This window comes from Ischnura elegans, chromosome 1 (assembly GCF_921293095.1).
Source record: "Ischnura elegans chromosome 1, ioIscEleg1.1, whole genome shotgun sequence".
NCBI classification, from domain to species: Eukaryota; Metazoa; Arthropoda; class Insecta; order Odonata; family Coenagrionidae; genus Ischnura; species Ischnura elegans.
This window is the reverse complement of record NC_060246.1, coordinates 160705452-160730483: the sequence shown is the minus strand read 5'-3', so window position 1 is coordinate 160730483 and position 25032 is coordinate 160705452.

The window sequence follows — 25032 nt, the reverse complement described above, 5'->3', positions numbered from 1 at the left end:
AGAAACGCAGCGGTCTGTCTGACCGCACGTCACCGGTTAAGGGTTAAGATTGTTTACTGCTTGTTTAAAAGAACGTTTCTATGTGTTTTTGATAAAGAGATGGGGATTTTTAAAAAAGAAAGTCCGCGTTCCAATCCCGACGGTTGCGGAGATTATTCGGAGGCTTTTTTTCCCTCTCCACACATGAGGGATTTGAGGAAGACTCTTCAAGGGCAACACTCCGTCCGTCGGATGGGACGTGATCCGTGGTCCCTGTGGCTTCTTATTGTTAGGAGTAGGCTAATGTCGACGCCGGTTTTCTCTCTTGCTAAATGACTAAGCGCACATGTTGAAATTTATTATGTAATACGAAATTTATTAATAATGCAAAAAAAAAAAACAGATTGAGGCGACAAATTCGAAAAATGAAAAGTAAATTCTTTGATAAATTCTGTTTTGTTTTTAACCATGTCTAAAACCGTAACATTCTTTTATGATAACCCTGTATTTTAATTGGTGACTCATTGTTATACTTTGCCCTAAAGTAATATTTCGAGGAAAAACCTTGAGTTGATTGTTACACTTTCATCGCACCACACCATCAACATTAATGGATTTGATCTTGACACTACGGCCAAAGAGTTTAGCATTTCGTAAAAAGCTATAGGGCATGAGGCTAAAAGCTATACGACTCCTATCGTTAGTAGCAGGCTAATGCTCTGACGCCTCTTTTCTCTCTACCCTACCCCATCCCAACGGCCAAAACGACCTCCGCTTCCGGTATAAGTCTCCAAAAGCCAAAAATCTAGGATGTTACCAGGTATACCGCACACACTGGGGAAAATGACTGTAATAGCTCGCCATCGGTACATAAAATCGAAGTTGCCATTTTAATATAGTATTAAGTGCTGGATTTAACAGATAGTTGATGGTTCCACATTCACTCTGAATAGAAATATGGACATGCATCCGAGAATCGTCACATACACATTTCAACTATGTATTGCTATTCGGCATTTATCTTTCTTTAGAATTAAAAAAAAACTCAGATAGATAAAAACTGATGGAAAAATGCCACCGTATCGAAGAGACACAAAAACAAAATTAAAAAAAAAAACATTGTACAAAGATCTAATGAAAATCAGGGACGCAAATTCGATCAAGTTTCTATCAGCTACGGAGATAATCTTCATTATGGTATTCTATTAATGATTTAGGGATAAAATTTTATCCATGTAGCAGTTCCGTAGGAGCATAATTCGCAGCGCGCCCACCCGATATAATTACCTTTCACTCCTTCGTTTTCTCTCTCTCTCTCTCTTATGTGGAGGGTTATATAACGAAAAATGTATGCAAAAATATAACAATGGAACAGGCACGCACCTACATGCCTCATAGCAAAAATAATTCTTATATGCATTTGTTTTTAATTAATTTTAAATGGACGAATTTTCATTTTTACTTGATGAAGGAACACCTGCCGAGGACGCTGGGCATGTCGGAATAACGTTAGGCCGGATTGCAGAGATTTTACTGTATGAATGTTTCCGGTATAATATTGGTATAATTCCGAAGTCACGTGGTTTCTGGATTGCACTCTGCTTTAATTAACCGCACGTCCACGTTCAAATCTCTTGCGTTCACATTTACTCTTGAGTTCCGCTGCACGGAAGCGACGAAAGCAGTGGTTTCGTTTCCATGGTAGCGGTTCTCTTATTAATCACAGCTGACTCAACGTCATCCAAACCAGAATGCGCCTCTTCCTCCGCCCCCCTCCATCCCCATTGCCCTTCACTGCGCTCCCAGGATAACAGCCTCACTCAATTTCCCTCCAACTCCAATCGCCTGTTTTATGACTGCTTTTCACCTCGCGACGATTCACACGGAAATCTTTTTTTTTCTCTCTCCAAGCATTCGCTACTGCAGCCACCATGACCACTACATTTTGATTGCAACTACATTTCGTCCATTGATATGTTTTTAGCTTTCAGCAGGCAAATATTCCAGCTGTTTCGCTATTTACGACATTTTTAACGTCCCCAATAAGCAATTCAATCGCTCAAATAAGGTGCAAATCTCGATAATTCGCACAGATTCAAACGAGACGCGGGCGGATTATCAAAAAGACCTGATTTCCGGAAAATGCACAGAAAATAAATATAGCATGCATTCCGATAAACCGGGCAGCGAGTTCAATGCGAAAATACTGCTTTTGTAAAGCGTAATATTAAATTAACACAACTTGGTGTTATACACTGCTTTATCACAAAAGTTCTACCATCGATTTTGGTTTCAACATTCATCAGATCACGTCTCAATTACATACCACATGATGGTGGAGCCACTGAAGCCCGAAGTAGAATTTTGCGAGTTCATATTTTAATATGGGAGGATTCTACAAAGTGAGATCCACATAATACGATTTCATAGTGGATTGCAGACATTTCTTTTAAAAACTTTGGATCGAAGATGAGACAGGTGAAACGAGGAACATGCACGCGAAGGTAATAATAATCTTCTGAGGCGATCCATTGTTAAAATACGCACGACTGCAAAAGCGTTATAATTGTTCAAGAAAGAATCTTCTCAAATCAACGACTCGCGGGCTCTCTTCGTGGAATGGTGGCATGAGAGGTTCAAAAATACACATTGTTATATTCCACACCCCATTTCTTACAAACTCTACCGGTTTCGAACTTCTCAGATCATTGAAAATAAATAACAGAATGTTGTGTAGAAGTTACCTCCTGATAATGATCTGAAAAGGTCCAAACCTTTTGAGTTTTTAATAAATACTGGGTGGAATATAAGGAAGTATATTTTTGAGTCAATCGGCAAAGAACCTTGACAATATTGGCAGAATCAAGCTCGGGTTCTTCACCAAGAAGTTTGGGCGCACTTAATATGGGAAAATTTCACATTGAAAAAATCATTTTCTCTCACCAGGATGCGAAAACACATCGCCAAAATCCACCACCACTTGAGCCATCAGTGCATCTTCGTCTTCCACAGACGGCGAATTCGGGAGATCGAACTCTGGTCAGGGCAAATGATATTTCTTCTATGGAATTTTCTCAATGCAAATGCACTTGCGAGTCACTCCGTGAAGGTACACCTCTGGCAAGCGCGCGATTATTCCTTTAATCAAACTAAACATGCTTCTGAAATGAATGAAGCATGCTCGGGCTACCAGCCGGGTCACAGTCGGCTCAATGGCAACGTTTCGACAGCTGACTCTTCTGCCTTCCTCGGAGACTTGGAGTGCCTTGGCTAATGTAGTCCGAAGTCCGTCCAAAACAAGTCAAGGCACTATGGACGACTCCCTTAGGACGACGGAAGATTCGGCTGTCGAAACGTCGGCATAAACCCAATTCTAAACCCGGCTGAAAACCTGAGCGTGTTTAATTAAACTTACTTACTGGGAAAACCTAAAGTCATACACCATCTCTTAAAACGGCATATGGTCCATGAAATTGTAATGTTTCTGATAAATGTCGCCTACTGTCGCCACACGACGCGTGATATTACATGAAAAAACAGCTTCGAGTTTGATTAATGCCAAACATATCCCATTTGGCTTTGTACCTGACGCCCTTTTGAATAAGATATCTATTCAGCTGACAGACGAAAAACGCGCAAAAGATAGGAGAACGTGGATGTGGCATATGGGCGACACGAGATTGACACGTCTCGATTGCACAGAATTTATTTTTTTGCTGTTCTGGGGCACGCACCCTGGGGGAGACTCACGGTCCCGCGCGGGGGGTTTATTCCGCATTTTCACTCAAATGTTGATGACGCCATAGATTTGTCGGAAAACGAGCATTGCTAAGAAGTTGACTGAGCGACCTCATAGTGCGCGAGTAACGGCTCATTTATGCACAGCTCACTTCCGTTGGAACGGTTCATTTCCACATTGTCATCGTCACTGCCTTGAGCACGAATTTGAACACATGGTCTTGAATTCAAGTCAACATTTTCAAATGTTTATTGACCAACCATCCTCCTCAGAATTTTCTGATACATCAGAATGATTTTTAAATTTTAGTACAACAAAAATTTATAAAAGCAGACTATATTCTCCTGTACATTTTGAGTTCTCAGCCGTATAATTTTCAACAGATGCTCTCCTCTCTGCTTTTACTGTCTAAATATGTCTCCAGCAGAAATGGTGGAAAGTTGTAATTTCCATGTTACATGTTTTTACTGGTCTCGCCTATTTCCTTTTTTCCAAATTTTTAATGATTTCATATATTTACTGCTCATGTCATCTCAAAAATTTTGCCTTCTCTAGTGGATTGGTTTTACTCATATGTGCGCTAAGACAAAGGATTCTCCAGTCAGCCTCTACATGTTTTGTCGCACATGGCGCGTTTTAATCTGTTCACAAAAGCCGACACTCGCGTCGCTGACGGCCAAAGCGATCCGAATTTCACGGGGAAATAAGATATAGTGACCTAAGGTTTCTCCACCGAATCATAAGTGGCCACTTCAGGTCTAAAGACATTCTCTCAATGTCCTACCTCCGTGTCCCTTCCCGTAAAACACGGAACTCATCTCTTTTCCATCTACCTCTCCACCGTTTATCTGTCACCCTGAGATCCCTTACCTACCGGCTACCTCTTACCTAAAATTCCATCAAAGCTCCTTCTCTTGATATAACGTCATCAATTTCATCATTTTTCGACCGCCATCAGGAAACTTCCTCTTTAAAACCCTCTTTTCTTTCTCCGCCCTTCCCTAATAACAAATGAGCGGATGAGGCGTTCGTAGAAGTGAAGTATTACGTGATATCTGAGTGTATTTAATCATGTTTTTTATGTTGTTGTTTCTTGCTACACTTTATTACTTAACCATTTGTTTAAACATCCAATATAAAAGGTCTCATGTACTGTTTTTGGGTTTTTTGCAAATAAATATCATTAGAAATTTTAACCGTACCTTATGCTCGATATGATGTGAACCATCAAGTAAATAGCTTTTCAATGCTCTTCCTCACGACTGTAAATGTTTCCTAGAAATTTTTGAAAATAAATGGATCGCTATCACCTCATCGTCGCTCTGCGGAAATTTTTGAAACCGATTAAAATGCACCCAAATTGGTAAATGAACGGTAGAGACTGGTGCCTCCTCTTAGCAGCCCCCTTTGGCCCCGAGCAAATTGAAAGATTCATTTGGAGATCCAACACCTCTCCAAATGTAGAGGGAAATTCACTGGGAAATATTTACAAAAAACCGCCAGGTGGCGCGGAAGAAGAGACGCAGGGAGCTCAAGGCTAAAATAGACGAGTGGTCACCGCTATGATAGAAGTCACAGCGGACTAGTCTGTCGTCATAACGTCAGCAATCTCATTTGGACGGCGACATCATCCCCCCTCGGAGTATTGCAGCCCTAAGACGTTGAATTGAATTGAAATTGAGAAGACATTGCATCTTCAGTCCCGATTAACCCTTTGCGGTTCAACGTGGAGTGTGGCTCGACAAGTCTAGAGCTAAATGCGCTAGGCTTGTCGTGGCATCAGGTCTTACTCCGAGTTGAGCTTGACACCAAGGCGAAGCGATTTATACAGGGTGTCCCATTTATCTTGACCACCCGAAATAACTTTTTGTCCAGATGCAAATTCAAAAATGTGTCAAGCAAATGTTCATTAGCCGTCAGGGGGACATTAATCAGCATGATTACCTTCCTTGTATCTTTGTTATTTACAAAGATATGAACAGCGGTATGTCTTTTTTAAATGGCACCCTATATTTTTTATTCGGCTATTCATTTCCTCTCCTAAAGACTTATTCAAAAACGTAGCACAGTGGACCATTAACATAAAGCGCTTAGTGCAGGTACGCGGGTATTGAACTTGCTGACGTTGGCAGTGAACAAATTAAAACATAGTAAAATGCATAACAGTCATTCAGTCAACCATCGTCCGTTGAAGAGCTGTGTGAGTACAATGTACTACACGAACGCGGAGAATGTAGGAATCTACGGGGAATCTGTGGGGAATGTAAGTTAGCGGAACAGTAATTGCAATACTGTTTTCTTATTTACAATACGGGTACATTAAGTGCATTAGCTTAGTCCTTTTAAATTCCTGCTGTCTCTTGTAACGTAGTACGGTATTTGAGTTTTTAGGAGAGGAAATGAGTTGCCGAATAAAAAATATAGGGTGTCATTTAAAAAAGACACACCGCTGTTCATACCTTTGTAAATAACAAAGATACAAGGAAGGTAATCATGCTGATTAATGTCCCCCAGACGGCTAATGAACATTTGCTGGTCACATTTTTGAATTTGCATCTGGACAAAAAGTTATTTTGGGTGGTCAAGATAAATGGTACACCCTGTATAAGAGCAATGTTTCAAGAGATTACCTGATTTGTCGTCAACTCGAAGTTAGACCTGATGCTACAACAAGCCCACTGTTCGTAGCACTAGACTTGTCGAGCCAGCCTCGACGTTGGACCGCAAAAGGGTGAAAAGTTAGGTTTAGTGCTTAACGAAAACACGTGGGAACGAGGAGGCCATGGTCAAGTCACGAATTATGACTCGTAATCGTTTGTGAAGCAGGACCAACTCGGGGAAGCGATAGAGGAACGCAAGCGATGCAAAAGCTTTGGAGTGATGGGAGAAACAAATTCGTTGCGGAGCACGTAAATAAGATTGCCTCTCTCTCATCTCCGCTAGCAGGAACAAATTCACCGCTTTCGTCGCTTACAAGCTGCACAACTCAGGGTAAATATGAGCACAAGAGGGCTGAACGCTTCTGTGTGGTAAACAAAAGCATACGCAAACCTTGAAATCACGTGACTTCGGAATGGTGCCGATATTACACAGGATACATTTATGCAGTAAAATCTCCGTAATCCGGCCTAGTTTTATTTCGACAAGTCCGGCGTCCCCGATAGGCGACCTCCCGTCTAGAAAAATGATTTCATCAGTTTTAAATCAAATGATTTTTTGAATATTAATAATAGTTATTTTCGTTTTTTGATATCTAGGTTGGTATCCGTTCTATTCCTATCAATTAATTGCATAAATTATTTGTTGCGTGACCCACTACATCGGAAATAGAAAAAAGTATTATGCAAGGGATAAAAAAACCTGTTCAATGTCTTGAGTTCCACCTCCATGAATTCAAAAAAATGTCATAAAAAGGAAAATTTTGAATTAAAAACAAGAATACCAGTTTGGTATTAAAAACATTTAAAAAAATTTACATTGATAATAAAACATATCGATCGAATAATAAACAAATCATTATTAACTTTTTAAAATATTTATTGCCATTTATCAATGCTCTGCCATTTTTGTAAACGTATTGTTATTCTTATTCCAAATTTCCATAATAATGTAAATTTATTTTTTCGTACAAAACACACTTTACACCGGCAATGCAAAAAAATGAGCAAAAAATAATTGATTTTTTGTAAACTGGCTGGATTGGGGTGGGTCACTGGGCTAACTGACAAAGCGATAGCAAATGCGAAGGAAAAGTAGTGGGTCTCGTTACAAAATATTTATACAATTAATTTATAAGAATAGAATAGATTTTTTATTTTATCACTACAAAGGAATTTATATTAATGTTTTATGCCTTAATGGTTCAAACCAATGAAGTTATATCCATTTTCATATCCCTAAAGAAGGTATAAAGTTATACCGGAACGTTAGGTAAATATTTTGGATTCAATTCTTAGAGACCTACACTCCCAGATGCTAAACAAGTCACGCATATTACAATAAGCATAGGGTAGTTTCCTTCATTATAGAAAACTAAAAGCATTGATTGCAATTCGTTACCCAACATTAGTGTATTCATAATATACAAATTATTTGGTTTTAGAAATCCCAGTTTAGAAGAATGGCAATGGTCAATTTTATCCTCATTTTAAAAAGGCCAGATTGGCGCCCATGAGATGCCACTCCACGTGACGTCACAGGGACGTAGTTTCTATACGAGTATATAGGAGATTTGCATCGTCTGAGATTACCAATGCATGCATGAGGCACAGAGCTCAGGGAAACATGTCTTAAAAATCATCTGTTAAAACTGCCTACGGTCGGAAAGTTTCCTTCGTTTGAGAGTGTATTAAAAATCCTTATTTAAGCTACCTGCTAGCATCCTGCCTCGTATCATCGCTCAAAGCCTCGCCCCAGGTCACCTCACTTGCGGAAGCGGGAAACAGAACAACGTCACATGGAGTTTTCCTAGCAGTCATACTTAGCCATCGCGTTTTCGCGCGCTCGAAATTTTTCAATTAATCGCGAAAAATTGATATCGTCATTTAAACATCTAAAAGCGTGAAATGCGTGCTTCAGGAGTAATAATCTTTCGATTTAGGCAATAAAAAATAATAGGAAACCACCTTACTCTTTAGTCGGTTACTGTACGCGTTTTCACCCATCACGCAGTTTAATGGATCAACAGGAGTCGCCAATCTCGACTATGAAGTAATAGAGATCGAAAATTAACAGGGATATAAATTACAATAAGGGCTTTCAACCAAAATTTATATTACGTACGCAGGAGGATTTCACGACTGTCGTCGTTTTCCTGCACATAGCTTCGATGCCTCCTTCCCTGTCATGACATTAGTCATTACTCTTGTTTCCCTTGCTCTCTGTCTCCAGTTCACCTCTCCAATTGGTTTTTCTCTTTTCTGTTCTTCTGAAGTTCTCCTATCCTTTGCTTGGGCCATGTGTTGTCATCCATTCTACTAACATATTCAAAAGAGACTACTTACTTCCTTTCTGCTTCGTCGTCTTTATATTTATTTCCAATTCTGTCATCTTCATTATTATATCATTTATAATTTTATCATGTCTACTCTCTCTGGAACGCATTCTCATATAATCTCTCTCAGTCATCAATAACCCTTTGTTTTCCTTAATTTTTAATACCTCTGCTCCATATGTTATCATACCTTCTACCACTGTGTTGTATATATTCATGCTTTCGTTTCTCAGCCAATATGTTAGTCCGATGAAATAGAATTTACAGCTTTCATGATAGCTCTTCCCTTCGTGACTCAGTTGTTGGTCCCTTAGTTACTATTTCAACTTCTATGATATATCATCCCTACGTGATTTGCCGTGGTCACTAAGTTTAAATTCTGGGTGATAAAATCCATTGAATTCATAATTTTACGATGCTATTCCTCGCGAGCGCAAATTTTTCACCGCAAATGTTAAGACAAAATAAATAGATCACTAAACACGCACCTGCATCGCGCTGCGAAATCTTCTAAAACCCATCAAAATTCCCCCAAAAGTGGAAACTGAGGCTTCTAATGGACGTATTCGGGGTCTCTGTTGCGTAGTCCCTAAATCAGAGCGAGGATAAAAATCACGCAGACGGACGGCAGCGCCGCCGCCGCAGTCCTCGTCTGGATGGATGCGACGAAAGCAGAGCACTCCCGTGAGTAAATTCCCTGGCGGTTCCTGCAGCTTTAATTCGCAATTGCGCAAATGCGAAACGCGGAGCGCGAGAGGGGCGCACAGCGGACATCAGTCGGGGAAACGCAAAGTCAACTTTCACCGCCATGATGGTCGGCACAAACAGCATGGATTGTTATTATCACTGAATTCGTTACTCGTAGCTGGACGTTTTAGCTGTTTCGCCTGAGAGACCATGAGCCATGTTACTGCATCCAGTATAGGTACAGAGAATAATCGGATACAGAGAGTATAAAGAACGTTAAAATCACTGTATCATATAAAGTAGTAATCACTAGATGCGCATTTAGCCATGTTCTTTATAATAATTTGATTGAGGTCGCTTTGCAGTAAAAAATCATTTGAGATGAAATAAGATCTGATGCTTTCCCGCCGGCTCATAATACGACGAAAGGACTCGTAATAACAAAAAAAAAAGCAATTGAAAACTACTAAGCAAAACGTTATCAACAATGAGCTAAAAACATTCGACAGTGTAATCAAATAACAAACAAAGAAATTGAAGAATTCATAGGGTGGTTCGAGGAGTTGGGGAAAAATAACGATGGAGATGGTGCGAGATACATTACAAGGATGAATAGAGGGATCAAAATTTGGAACACATTTAGAATAGGAGTTAATGGGAGAAGGAAGTCCGAATAGAAAAGAACATGTAAATACGGAAAGACGGTGGTTGATGTTTTGTCGGAGTATCCAAAATCTTCACTTATAAAGATTGGCTGGAAGGAAAAGAAAGGCACCTACGCGACAAATTTGTTCCATGGGCAAATCTGCTTGCTAAGTGAGTGAGACGGTGAATGTGTGATTATTTCGTTTCCCAGTCCACGCAAGTTGTATTTTGTGCTCTGAATTGTACTCATTGATTCCTTTCACTAACCCAAGGCATAATGTGGTGAATAATTTATTTTTACCTACTAAAAGGCCGCAGAAGGTTCGTTAATACCTTCAAAGGGGATGATTCGAACCCTGGACTAAATGGCTAACATTCAATGAACGAGGTCACCACTTTATTGAGGTCTATTTTTTAATGATGGGTGAAAGAAAACATCCGCGAAGACTCACATGAACAAACTCAGTATTTTCTGTTTTCTCAAGACCCTCACAAAATGACCCGGTGCTCTTCCATCGAATTGATCGTATGAGGCTGTATCGGGTGTCCAGCCGGGTGAGAGAATTTTTCAAACGCTTTTAGGTCTGTCACATTGCTCAGGCAGTGATGCTGGTGCCGTGAATATTGCCTGAAGGTAGTAGACTATTTCCTATAAATGTACCAATAAATCATTACCACGGACTCATGCATACCATGGATCTATAGAGTCCGAGCAGAGCAACTCATGGGGGCCATTTCGGAAGACTATCAGGCCATTGGAAATCGGCGACAACTAATGAGCAGACCCCATAATTATGGCTCTAGCATAGCGATATACACGAAAGATGAAATTCGCCATGAAAAAATCGTTTAGCTTAGCCGGGATTCGAACCCAGAAATTCCGATTTCCAGTCAAGTATGCTATCAGGTACCAAGCCATCTTCTTCCAAAACTAATCTCAGGGATAAATGAACAAACTATTGACGTTTCTAGTCCACTCTGTGGCTTAGAAGACGGAAGTCGTGCTTAAAGTCGTGCCACCTTCGAAGATTAAACCCCTCTTCGTCACTGTTGCGCGACGGACTTTTTCAGCATAGCAACGTACATGGCACCCGAATCATTTCCTGAGGATGAGGAAAGTGAAAAAAAAAACTCGAAATGCCGGAGAAGATCGATTCCCTCACCCGACAGGACACCCGAGAGGACATTATACAACCTTATGTTATATCGGGGGGGGGGGGAAGATACCTCCCTTCCTCCCTGCTCTGTGGCAGGGCCTGCTATCGCCAGTGAAAAGAAGCACCGCGGCGCGGTAACAAACGACGCCCACCATTTGACGAGGTGAGAATATTTGTGAATGATTCCAGAATGAGCCGCCAGGAGGCAGAGGGAGCGAAGGGAAAGGGTGGAAGGTAGGTACAAAGGGAGATCGAACGGCATCCGGTCCCCAGATGCGATGGCAGCTCTAATCACCTATTTATGCACGTCGGGTCGGAGACGGGAGCGCGTTTGGTGTCGACGAAACCCTGCCGCTCGGTGGCGCAGAGGGAGGAAGGTGCGGAAACAATGGGGGAGGGGTGGAGAGGGGCGGGAGGGAGAGGGGGCATCGTTCAATAATATCACTCCAAGGACTGCCGGATGAAAATGCAAAAGCAATGATCGCAAGCATGCTTAATAAGGCGATGTGACACCGGGAGTACCACAGGGAAGCCGCATGGACCCACTTTCTTTCATTTTACGCGTCAAGGGTATCGACTAAACTAGTGGTCATCGTAATCTTCTGCTATATATAAACTGGAGTGTTACTTTAATTCAATTTTATAATTGCCAGTGATAGAGAGACCCAAGCATCATCCAGAAACGCATATGCATGAGGCATTGCAATTAGGGAAAAATCATCAAACTTAATAGAATATTTTTGATATTCCTTTGAGTGCTTTTTACAAATTTTTCAGAAGAGATAGGCACGTTCATCAGATCTTTTTACTGTCGACTGTGACAGAGATTGGAAAATAAGGACACTAGGAGATAGCTTATAATGTATTTCAGACGCCAGGCAATTTCGCATAAGTGAGCAAAAAAGGTTACTATACCTGTGGTAGAAACTATTTATAATAACCTCCTTCCAATCGATCCAATGGAAGGAACCTTAGCGAAAAAAATGAGTAAAAAAGAGTAGTTTATGTTTGAAAAGTGTGGAATAGTTCGTTTAGCTCAGTAACGCAAAAAAATCTAACAAAGATTCTATATTTAGAGGCTTATTTTAAATTTAGATTTGGCGAGATGATAATACTGTTATTTCAAATATTTCCTTACAACAAATGAATTTGTACAGCACGGAACTTAACGAGAGTCAAATTATTTTAAAATAAATGGAAAATGGGCTTACAGGGTCACTCGTGAGAAATAAAACGCAACCAAAACTGTCCCCGCGAATTTAACTATGTCCTTTGCGATAAATATGACCCGTTCCCTCAAATTCATCGTTGAAATTACCATTTTCCACGGCTAGCACAATAGCTTTTAATAGAAATATGAGGTAAAACTAGGACTTCACTCATAATTAGTTCTTCAACCACAAATGGTGCACAAGTCATTAATAACAGAACTAGCTAATGTGCCTCGAGCACAGTGGGCAAAATATTTCGTTCCGTTTCCGAGTTCACATCGGAAGTGGAGAATATATACGCCAACGCAGAGTAACGTGTGTGGTTGCTTCTCACGGGAATACGAGGCGGTTGTTCCGAAGCCTTGAAGTAAATCTCATAGGCACGTCGACGTTTCCTGCTGTTGCGCTGTCGACTGTCGCGCTCGACTCGTAGGTGCGGACATTAACTGCGAATATAGTACGAATCCATTGAGGACGTGATCGATCTTGATTCGTTGAAGTTGATAAGTTGCAGCAGTTCAACCTCGAACGCGGTCAAAACTGAAGTATTTACGTGTGAAACAGTATTGAAAAGGGGAAAATAATTCAATCTCAGAGCTACCGTCGGATGGATCCTAAAAAACGAAGGGTATTTTTTATCGGTAAAGGTTCTTACCAGTAAAAGTTAATTTTTATATGCTTTAACTACCTACTACTAACTCTCTAATTCATTGAATTGAACTATTCTTTTGCTGGAAATTCGTGTTGTCTTATTATCAAGGATGTGTAAGAGCTGTTTTTTCTGGGAAAATCGAAGCGACATTAAACAAAAGATGTTATTTGAGGTCTACAATGGAAGTAAATGGAATAGAAAAATATGGTGCCACAGATGAATGATGGTGATAAAATGGAAATTCCGTGTTTATAATCCGGAAGTTAGAAGAAGAATAGAGTAGAAGTATTTTGAAAAGCAAAAGGATAGAAGACCGGACACTTTATGAGACACTAAGGAATAACGAACATAATCGAAACGTCGGCAGAATAGAGTACATAACCAGATGGAATGCCCGAGATACATTCAAAGCCACCATTTTCCGGGAAAGTATCAAATCCATCGTGTTACCATGGGAGATGGAAACAACTAGAAGAAGAACACTCGGAGGATGTCACACTGAAAATATTATGCAATTCATCCTAAGACGATATTGAATGTTTATATCTAAAATAAAATTTCACATCGAAATAAACAACATTAAAACAAACTGTATCGACCTAGTGACCCAACCAAAGTCAACAAGCGATGTAGGCTTTTGCCATTCCAATCTTGGCCCCATACGGCAATGAGGGCTCTTGTTTAGATATCCTAGGAGATAACAACATCAAATAACGACTATCACGGAGCGCCAATCACTCTACGGACTCACCGCAAAATCAACAACAATGAGATCTTGAGGTACGTCTGCAAATTCCGAGGAAAATATATTACTGCGCTAGCCGGAGCGCAGACATTTGTTGTTTCACGAAAATTGATTGAAGTTGATGTCTAGGACGTTTGGAACTGATCTTTCCCACCGTCAATTTTGTTTTTATTTTTTATTTCATTGCAGCGAAAGGTACGTCTAAAAATAACACCGTGCAATATGATTCATGCCTCTGAACGCTGGAAAAAAAGATCATGGGCATGTATAGGTATTTCTCCTGAATAGTGCACTTGAAAAATTCCATAGGAAAATAGCCATCGGCCTTCACAACGCCATCAAAGCATCAGGGGAGCCTACGAATCGTGTGTGTTGTTTTTTTACGGCGACGTGAAGGGAGTGGGAGGGAACAGGGGCACAGCCAGGAATTAAGGATATGGGGGGTTTCAGGCACAGCTAATACTGGGGTGTCTGGCGGTGGCATACCTACCAGGGTAAGTGGGAGGTGTGAGGGCCCTCCGCCAGAAAAAAATTAAAATAAATGGTTAAAAATGGTGAGTTTTACGGCCTTCTGAGGGATATTTTATTAATCCTTACACTTTTCTATAAGAATTATTAATCCAAATAAATAAAACAAATTAAACTTAAAAAATTATCTGAGCTCTGGGGGGGTTTTATCCCCCAAAACCCCCCTCGCTGCGCCACTGGGAGGGAAGGACCGCTTTCAACTCTCTCTCCCTCTCTCTATCTTAACACTTTTCGCATGACTCGTCCGATGCACGCGATACCGTGCTTCCTCTCTCGCCCCACTGGACGAGGCAACTGCTTCTCTTCCTTCATTCCGACCCGTTCCACTCAAGCAAATCCATACAAGCATTCTCTCTCTCTCTCTCTATCCCGCTCAAACGATACGGATTCCGCGCCAAACGTCAAAGTTCTCCACGCGAAAGATGAGCCGTAGCCTCCGAGGTGTACTGGCCGGAACAAAACACACCCCCCTCTACCCCTGCCCGCCAAATTTATTATATGACGGCCCACGCAAAGTATGGGGAATGATGCGATTCCGATGGTATTCTTAGGGCAGAATCCATTGAAGTTTCACATTTGTACTCCTTATTATGGGCCTCATTTTGTGCTTCAACTCAATTTCATTTCATTGTATGAATTCATGCTATTATTTGTACGTGGGACCATGGGCGAAGTAAAGTTGGTTCATTTTCTTTTTTTTGGTTCCAATAAATACTTGAGGTTTTTTTTAATTATTGGTAATTTTTAATTAATTTTAATGTTTTCTTCTTCTTAGTTTAGTAAGAAAGTATATTTAATATTACTTCCAAATTTTCATGCATAAAAGAGAAATAGCGAAGTGCAAAACAATGGAAGGTGTGCCAAGCCAACTCGTAAAAAAACATTGAAAAATATGAGGAAAAAGTGACAACCCAGCCTGGTTGCGAACCTGGAATTTTCTGATAATTTGCCGGCCGCTTTATCCGCAGCGCAGAAATTCTATTCAATTGCGAAGAATTAATTCGTTAAAATTAATACTGCAGCTGAGCGATTAGTATAAATGTTAATTTACGAAAACAGCGGCCCATACTGCCACATAATAACGAGAAACATCATAAGAACATTTTGTCGGCTGGTTTTGAACTGTACTTAAAATTTCAAGTTGATAGCCAATCGGTAAAATTTGAGTTTCAACATTTTGTCCGGAAAGATAGACAGATAAGAGAATAACTTCATAAAAACGTGGAAAAAAAGAAGGCATAATGCAGAGTTTAATCAAGCACGCATTGTCCGGAATAGCCGCTACACAACTAGGTAATATGTTGGGAAAATCGCTTTGATGACACTAGCGTGTTTTAGAACCAAAAACAGCCTTGTTGCCCACATAAGCAACGAGCGCCCATCCAGAATAGTGGAGTCCCCATTTTTGGCGCCAGGTGGCGCATCATTCCGAGAGCGTTTGCAGCAAACATCCGCCGCGCGCCGACCGCAGCTCCCAATGACATTAAGGCCGACCTTTGTACGTACCAAACAGGCTCCCCAACACACCCGTGTTTTTTTCCTTTATGAATGTATAGACACGACTAGGCTTTTGCGGCAATTGGAGACTCCCCAAAACAGCATCCCTTGAATTCAAAACAGTCTCCACGGATACAAATTTCATTTCAGCCCAGTCGAGGATTCCCAATTCACTTCCACTCATATCTGTCGCGGGAAATGTAATTCTTGCGCCTCTCCCCAGTCACTTGTCACTGGAAGGGGGGGTGGGTTGACACATTCCCCACCGACATCTAATGTACTGCCAACTCCCGAAAGCAATTCCCTGCCATCTTGGTGAATGCATGAGATGCGACGATATGACAAGCGAGACAGCAAGCACGGCACGATTCAAATTTGACGCATTAGAATCAGCATTAGACGGTAAAAAAAAACACGTCCGCGCGAACGAAACCAGAATATCAAGTATATATAATATGACACTTGATCTTCCACATTTCCGACGATAATGGAGAGCATGGGATTACATTTCCAATCCTTTACAGCTTCAAATCGCTCTTGAAGCAGTCAAATGATACTTAAATTGATTTGTATTTCAGCTTTATCGTATTATATTATACAAATCATTCATACAATCATCATTACTGCACGCAACACCGGCGTGGTGGGGTTCACTAACAAAAGAAAAAATCGATAAAATCGATCGAATGGAGAGACGGCATCGGCGCTCTATATTAAAAATAAGAAAATGTTTGGGTAACGGAGCGGTGTACACGACTAGTCAAGTAACTGAAGCCAAAGAGGTGGTTCGAAAAATAGCTAAGAAGTATTTTGACGGACTGGAGGAAAAAGACAATGAAGCTATTAAAGAAATACTATCATGCAAAGAGACCTTGAGAGATAAGTTTCGTAGACCAGAGCAAATCTTAAACATATAAACTATAAATAAAACAAATGACGAACGCAAGGGCGTTATACTAATACGTCAAGGATGAAAAGAAGTCAGAAGACTTCAGTATCCGTAGAAATGAAGACCACGCGCTTTATTGTAGCAATGGGAAATACTCCTTCCTATGATATCATGCACAGAACAAATTGTTAGGTCACATTTTTTGCCACCGCATTCCCCGTGCGTGCGATCTGAATCAATGGTACATTTATGGCGTTTTTTCAAAAACTGTAAATACCTATAAGAGAAGTTTACACAGCTTTTACAATAATTAGGCCAATTAAGCCACAAGAGACCCAGAGACTGCGTGCTTTGCTTAGATTTCTTGAGCAATCGAGAACAAATATCTACAGACAGGGGACAGAGAGGACATCCTCTAAAATCCTCAGTATATATTTATAGGTCGGACTGAATGCAGAGTACGAAATGAAATATATATTAAGCCGAATGAATAGGCATAAAAATAATTTTTCCCCAAGCATTAAAGGACTCTAATTGCTTCTAATTGGGACTCTGTAGTGAAATTACCTCGATGCGTTTCTTTTTTTCGCTTCTCTTTGCAAAGGAATGTTGTCCTATCACCCGGTTCAGATTTTAAACCCACCTTCATCCATTGGAGGTAGGGAATATGTCAGAAAATTGGAAAAATCGATATTTATGAACTTCGAATTCGTTGCATCAGAGCCAAATATTGTCATATGAGCTGAATTTTTTTAAATGTTTTTATTTTGAGCATTCGCATTTAAAAGTATAGATGCCCCCTAAACTTCCAAACGTTTATTTTTTGGGATACTGTGATTTCGAATACATATAATAATAAAATGCTTAATAATTCTTGGACTTTAAGAAAATAGCAAGGTTATACAGTACAATACAGCTCATAATAGACAAGCGACATGAATTTATAATGGGGAAGTATAGGTATGGGTGGATAACTCACAGTGAAAATGACGTGAGAATATACATAACAGGAGGAGTAACAACAAAGGTTATACACATTCGAGAGTTTTCATATAGCGAAAAAATCTTTGCTAGAAAACAGACAAAGAGAAAAAAAATCCTTCAAATCCTTTGGAACAATGTTCCATAACCGTGCTCCGACAACAGAGAGCATTTTTCCTAAGTTGCCGTTATGTGTTGGGGAGTGATGAGATAATCAGTAGCCATTCCAGTCAAAATTCTGGACTTAGTATTTCTGACAGGAAAACATTTCTTCAGGTAACTAGGTTGAACGTTTATTAAAGACACTAGAGGTACGCACCATTTAAGTGCATATAGCCCATAGATTATAGTTAATTTATACAGGCAAAGTTCGCTCCTATTCAACGGATAATTAACACGCCTCGATCTCGTGGAAAGAGCGGCCGGATGCTCAGGACAACCATAGGCGGATCTAGGAGGGGGGCGGGGGGCACGTGCCTCCCCCCCCCAACACCAGACCTTTAAAAAATATGCAAACTTTTTAATACGGCCCCATTATCATTGCGCTCTTTTTGTATTACGAGGTATTCCCCTCGGAACAAAATCCTGGATACGGCCTTGCTTGTGCCCCCCAACCCCAGAAAGAAATCCTGGATCCGCCCCTGAGGACATCGAATGCTTTGACTACCGGAGATCGCGGTGTATCCAAGACATTTGGCAATTGGGCAAACTCAATGCCAATCGGAGCACTTTGTCCCAAGGTTCTATTGTTCAAAAATGGTGCGTTTTCGATCTAAACATAATTAACAATTTTTTTTCCTTCTGGCATCAGCTACACAGGGCTAACATTTCGTGGCACAATTATTCTCCACCCTCATTTCATCTCTTTTTACCCATCTCTCACAGCTGGTCTCCCATTGGTGGTATCAGAGAAGCTATTCAGATAGCAAAAAAACGCCGGGGAATTTTGACAGGGATTAAGGCTACCACCTGCTTCACGCATGGAAAAGGATTCTCCAACCACCGACCAATGAGAGAGCAGCAGCGGGATGAAGAGGCTTATATAAGGCGGAATTTTTTTTCCAATACTTCACCTTCGACCTGAAGACGCTGACTGCAATATCAGCGAAACTGTTGTCGGCAAAACCCAATGGACGCGGTGAAAACCCGAAGATAATGGAGAGATCATCTGATCAATGCCGCGAAAATCTTCGAACCTACATTTCGTCACACAATTGTTCAATGCCAATCGGAGAACTTTGTCCCAAGGTTCTATATTTTAAAAATAGTGCGTTTTCGATCTAAACATAATTAACAATTTTTTTCCATCTGGCATCAGCTACACAGTGTTAACATTTCTTGACACAATTTTTCTCCATTCTCTATAGGCACAGTCCGCTTCTGCTCCATGTGGAAGATGAAAACGCCTCGATCTAGCGGGAAGGGGGAGAGACAGAGATGTGAGCGAAAGCATAAAGAGAATCAGAGAGAGAAAGAGCCCAAATGATTTATAACCGCCACCATGTTCTCCCTCCGAGCTAATCCCCCCTTTCCTCCCTCCCTCCCTCCTCGTTTTTCGGGCATTCATATAAATGTGTCCAGTGGCTCGTGTTCTGCATGTTACCGCGGGCGTCGCATTCCCCGCGCGCGACACTCACACTCGGCCGTCCACCGAAATAATGAAAGGATGAGTGGCGCCGCGGCGCTCGTAATCGGACTCTCTCCGAGAGGGAGGAATTAAGTCCCAGCCCCCCCCCCCCAAAAGAGGGGTCCGCCCATCCCCACCCGAAACGGTGGACCATCCCGTGGACGCGGATAAATTAGGGGGACAGCTACCAGCGTTGAAAACTGCTGCCCCGGCGAAACTTCACCTCGCAACGAAAAAGAAACCACGGCTAAAACAAAGACGCCTCGGGGGGGCGTCGGGGTTAAGTCCTCGAATGCAAAACACGATGGTCGTAGGTTCGAATCCCGCCGGTGTAAATGGCTCCCATTCAGGGCATGAGTGACTGTGATCGTCCTACGTTTTTGTCTGTTAGATTCCTCCTATGTAAATGCCTTAACCCGTTAGTGCATAAAGTTATTTTTGCTGAATTTTAAAGTAATTATTCTGGCTAATAAGGTTCATTTTAACTTATTTATGCAATTTTTAAATTTTTACAATCAATATTTTAAGTAATACAGCCCGTCCGATATGTCGGACGATCAGTTTTCAGTGTTGATTACAGATTCAAAATAGTAAAGAAAAAATTGATAATAAAGAAAATAAAAAGATCATCCTTTTGACGAAAAATAATATAAAAGTTATCAACATATTGAGCAAAATACGACAGTAAAAAATAATTTACTTACCCCGTGCGGGTGATTGAAATTTTTTTCAATGCCATGTCCAACATAAATGCTTCTCAAATCGATAAATTCAAGGAGTCGGCTAAAATATTAGCAGGGCGGTAAAGACAGGCATCGATTAGAACTTAATATAGTATCAAAATGTAGCACAAGTCAGCTGGAGCCCAGAAAAAAAATTAAATATGCGCGTCCGATATATCGGACGCTATTCACTAACGGGTTAAATACGCTGTTTTCGGGGCGGTAAAGATTAATAAAAATAATATGAAAGACCTTCAGAAATAGAATGCTCATATAGGACCCAATGCAAGAGGACCATCCCGTGACCGCCACGCTCAGAGGAAATAGCTCCCGAAGAGTGGCAATTACCGCCAAAGAGAAACTTTTACAAAGACTATAGACGATATGGAGCAATGTCTAGCAAAAGGCAATGAGCACAAAAAATGAAAAATATTCGGCATAGATTTATTCCATACACCGCGTTAAATCAGCTAACTGAGAAATATTAACGAAGAAAAACAAGTATGATATTACATTTGGATAACTTTCCGCTAGATGGAGAGAAATCGCCATCAGCGTGTTCTTAAAATAAAGGCGCCAAGTGGACGATGGATTTACGTCCCATCCGACGGACAGATTGCTTTGCTTGCATTGTCCTCCACAAAGCTCTCACGCAGGGGTGGGACCTGAAACACTCGCCACCGTCACCGTCGGGATTTAAACCCGTGCCCTCAAGGCGGGAAGCCACCGCTATAGCCACAACACCGACCCGATTCCAAAAACATTAAATTATTTATGCTAAAATATTTCTTGGAGTGTAGGTCAACGTATGCTATGCAAAAAAGTTTTAGCCAACGTTTCTGTTTATTTTAAACTATCATCAGGGCTATGAAAGAACAAATGAAAAATCAAAATGAATGGTAACTAGGTTTGGTAATACCTTAGTAACATAATTTCAATAAATATATAAAATCGTTTAAACATGTACAAATTTAAGGTATGTCATAAAACTTTTCGGTATTCTGTTCTTATATACATTGTTTTTAAATTACTTTATTGTAAAAAAACGCTATCGTAACATTTATTTATGTAAAAATATTGTATATCTGTGTTATCTTTGTATTTTATATTGTTCTTATGTTTTTTCTTTCATAGCCCTGATGATGGTTTAAAATGAACAGAAACGTTGGCTAAAACTTTTTTGCATAACATACGTTGACCTAAACTCAAAGAAATATTTAAACATGAATGAAACGAGGTCAAGATAAGGAAAAAAATAATTAATAAATTATATAGTTAAACAATCTCCCTTTGTCTCACTTCTTGATGAATTTTAACCCATCAATCAGCCCAAATATAATTAAAAGTAAATTATTTACATCTCGCATGATGTGTGGCACGATGGATGGCGGAAGTTATGGATGTGAGTTACGCGAGACATTGCGATGTTCTCAATGAATTTATTTTCCCGCGACGAACGCGAAAATTTTGTTGCAAACATAACAAAATACGTCGCGGGAGAAAAAAATTAGAGATAATATTCCAATGTCTTATTTAAATAATGCGTATTAATAATTGAAATACAAAATTTCAAAACTACGGTATGAGCGTGAAATTTTTCCCGTGGTCGTTATCTGAAAAAAAAAACTCCCCAAGACAAGAAATGCAACCTCGAACCTTGAGATTACTGTACCAAAGATTAGAGCCAAATCCTCAAAGAAAGAAAAAAAATACTTAAAACTATTGTCTAGTTTTGACGCATAATAACTGCATCAGCTGAAAGTTAAATAGTATGTGCCGAAACAATGTAATATGTATTTCTAGGCATGTCATTTTTTTCAAAAATGTTTCTGAATTTTTTTTTTCAGTTTTTCATGTTGCCTGAGGAGTCGCCCCCCAAGACCCGCTACCCCCCTTAAAGAATATTCTGAGTTAGGCCTCTGCCCTGATGAATACAATCGTCGAGATGCAAGTAGATGGCAAGAATGGAAAAGAAAGATCAGGAATAAAATATATGGAACAGGTATATCGTAGAAGGATGTGAAAAAGAAGAAATACGAGGAGAATTGAGTGGAGAGCTGCGTCAAACCAATCATACGACTGTTGATCAGTCATGATGATGGCTACAGATATTTATAAATAAGCAAATCATAATCTACTTTAATTCAGCATAAAAATAGGGCAATATAAATTGTAAAGCTTCATTAATACCACATGGGTTCAATAGATATTTAGATACCTAATGAATTTAAATTAGTTTTTTTCGTGTCACATGTCGGCAGTTCCGTCATAAATGAAAGATCCTTCTGCATTGACAATTGAAATTTGATTTAGCAACGTGGGAACGAATCTTTAAGACATTTTTTACGAGGTACCTGAAATTTTTTTATCATCCATGATCTATTCATTATATGCAAAAACATGTTTAGATAAAATGATTTTTTGTACCATCATAGATTAATTACGCATTACAATACTTCACAGAATAGCTTGGAACGTAGCTTCACAAAATATACAGAACGTAGCCTCACAGAATATTTAACCTTAAACAATAGATGGAATCTGGAAACATAATGATAGGAAAAGTTTTTGTTGATGTTACCATCTTACTGTTTTTTATGTTATGTTATATAGTGTGGGAAACGAGAGATTATTTGAGTAACCAGAGATACACACAGCTTAAGTTCCAATTCCCTCTCTCCCATCCCTATCCTGCAGCCAAGGATATCATCATAAAATTACGACCGTGACATTATTTACGTTCCAGGACCGCGTCGAGTGCTTGAATTAAACGAAAACAAAGTACCAACATGAGTGTCCAAGATGAACACAGTTGACTATAATTGACAATAAGCCTAGAGTGGTGCTTTACACTTCTGAAAGAATGAAAAAAAGTGGAAACGGCAGACTGGAATTGGATAAAAATGAAGATTGTTTTTGGGAAGGGAACGAATGCACACGAAATAATTACGTGTGAAATCCAAAATGCAACAAAATAGAATGATAAATTAGGAATAATGAAGTAACCTCTCCCTTCGAGTGCATGTACCTTCACGCATATTCGAAATGGTGACGCAGTCAATTATAACTGGAGGAGTAAAGGAAATTCCTGGAGAAGGAGGTGTGGCGCCACAAAGTTTGTCCTAAAACTTTTGAAAGTGACAGTGCGAGGGCTGTTCAAAACGCGATGATAATAGGAACCCTGAGGGAAAATGAGTTGCAAAGGGTGGAAGAACTGGGTACCACCGCATACCCTATTAGCTCATTTAGCCAACAGAACCGTTAGTTTCGAGATGACCGGAGTAGAAAGTGAATGTATGCGGTGCTACACGTAACGGGTGTTGAATAATCGTCTACCGAAACAAAGGTTCCCAGTAACTAACAGCAATTGGTAATTCCGTCACGGTAAATCCGTCAAGCGCTTGCTTATGACTGTCATATACGTACTATTAATTTGTAGTTTTGGAAAACTGACAAAATCATAAGCAATGGCTAAAACATTGTTCAGGGCCATATTAAAAATTTTCGACTTCTGTTTAGAATCACAGAGTTTTGACGATGTTTGAAAACATTTTTCATACGGGGTAGACCTGGCAGCAATACCTTTACATGTAAATTTTAGGCATATTTAGAAGATATTGAGATAATTAATTTTGCTTCTGTAATAATAATTAATAATTAACTCATTTATTGTTCTAGGAGTTTTAACTCCTTTGGAGCATAGAAATTATTAAAGTGGTGCGCAGTACAATTAACATAGTAATAAACCAAGATGGAAACAAATAAAGGAGGTGGTCATATGCATTGCTACTAATAGACATATACAATCTTATCACTTAACAATGAACTGGAAAAGAATAATTTCTTTTCTTAACAGAAAGAATAATTTCTTTTTCTGCATACAAACATCGTCTTAATAAAATGTTTTTACAATGGACAACTAGCAATTTTTTAAGCATTTTACGATTTTATCAAAATATCCCAATTGCATGGTTTTCTCTAAAGGTAATTCCCAAAGTCACCAATGGAATTGCTCCCCTTCTATTCGCCTTAATGCAAATCGTTCGCACTGCAAGTGAATGCTTTGAATTCTCGAGGCATCGCAGCTGTTCCCAATCCACCGCAATGTCCATATTTGGCTCCTTGCGACTTTTGAATGTTGCCTAAACTCAAATGTCCGCCTATATCAGGTGATGGCGATTCAAGAACAATCGCGAGGTCGTCAAAGAAGCGGAGGACTGATGCGAGGAGCTTGGAATAGATGGCGTGGCGTTCGTGTTAAAACAATTGAAGGTACTATGGCAAAAGCGTATTAGAACTGAAGGAGTTTAATTCAAAATATCGTGTAAATTTGGAATAATGATTAAATCTGTTGTTCTGAAGAGCGATTTTATTGTAATAATTCGCCAACGTTAACATTTGCTGGAAAGTAATAATAATAATTTTTTATCCTAGGATAGAACTTAGGAACATATGATGTAAACATTTATAAATTTGGACTCCGTAATATGGTAGGGTAATTTAAATAAAAAACTGAGAAACAAAAGCCTTATTGAATTATTAAAACAACAAAAAGTAGGCACAGAATAAAACCAAAGACATCAAAACGAAACAAAACCTTGTCAATTCAGATTTACGTTAAGGATAAGTGCAGTAGATTTTCAGTCAAGCATATACAAAAGTAATGCTGTTCGATGGAAAAATTCACAAAACATCATCAATTGATATATTTAGGTACATGTAAAGAAATGATACAGGTCACATACAGAATAACAAGAAGCTCACAATTAAGTGAAATAATATTTACGGAAAAGGAACAAGGCAAAATTTATTTACGAAAACGCGGGCCCGGAAGTAGGGCGGAGCAGAAGGGGCACGTGCCCCGGGCGTCAGAAGTCAGGGGGCGGCATATTAGAAAAGTTTATTGAAAAAAGTTATTTAACTTTTCAAATGAAATTATTTTATAATTATTAATAATTTAGAAGAATGATGAAAATCAAA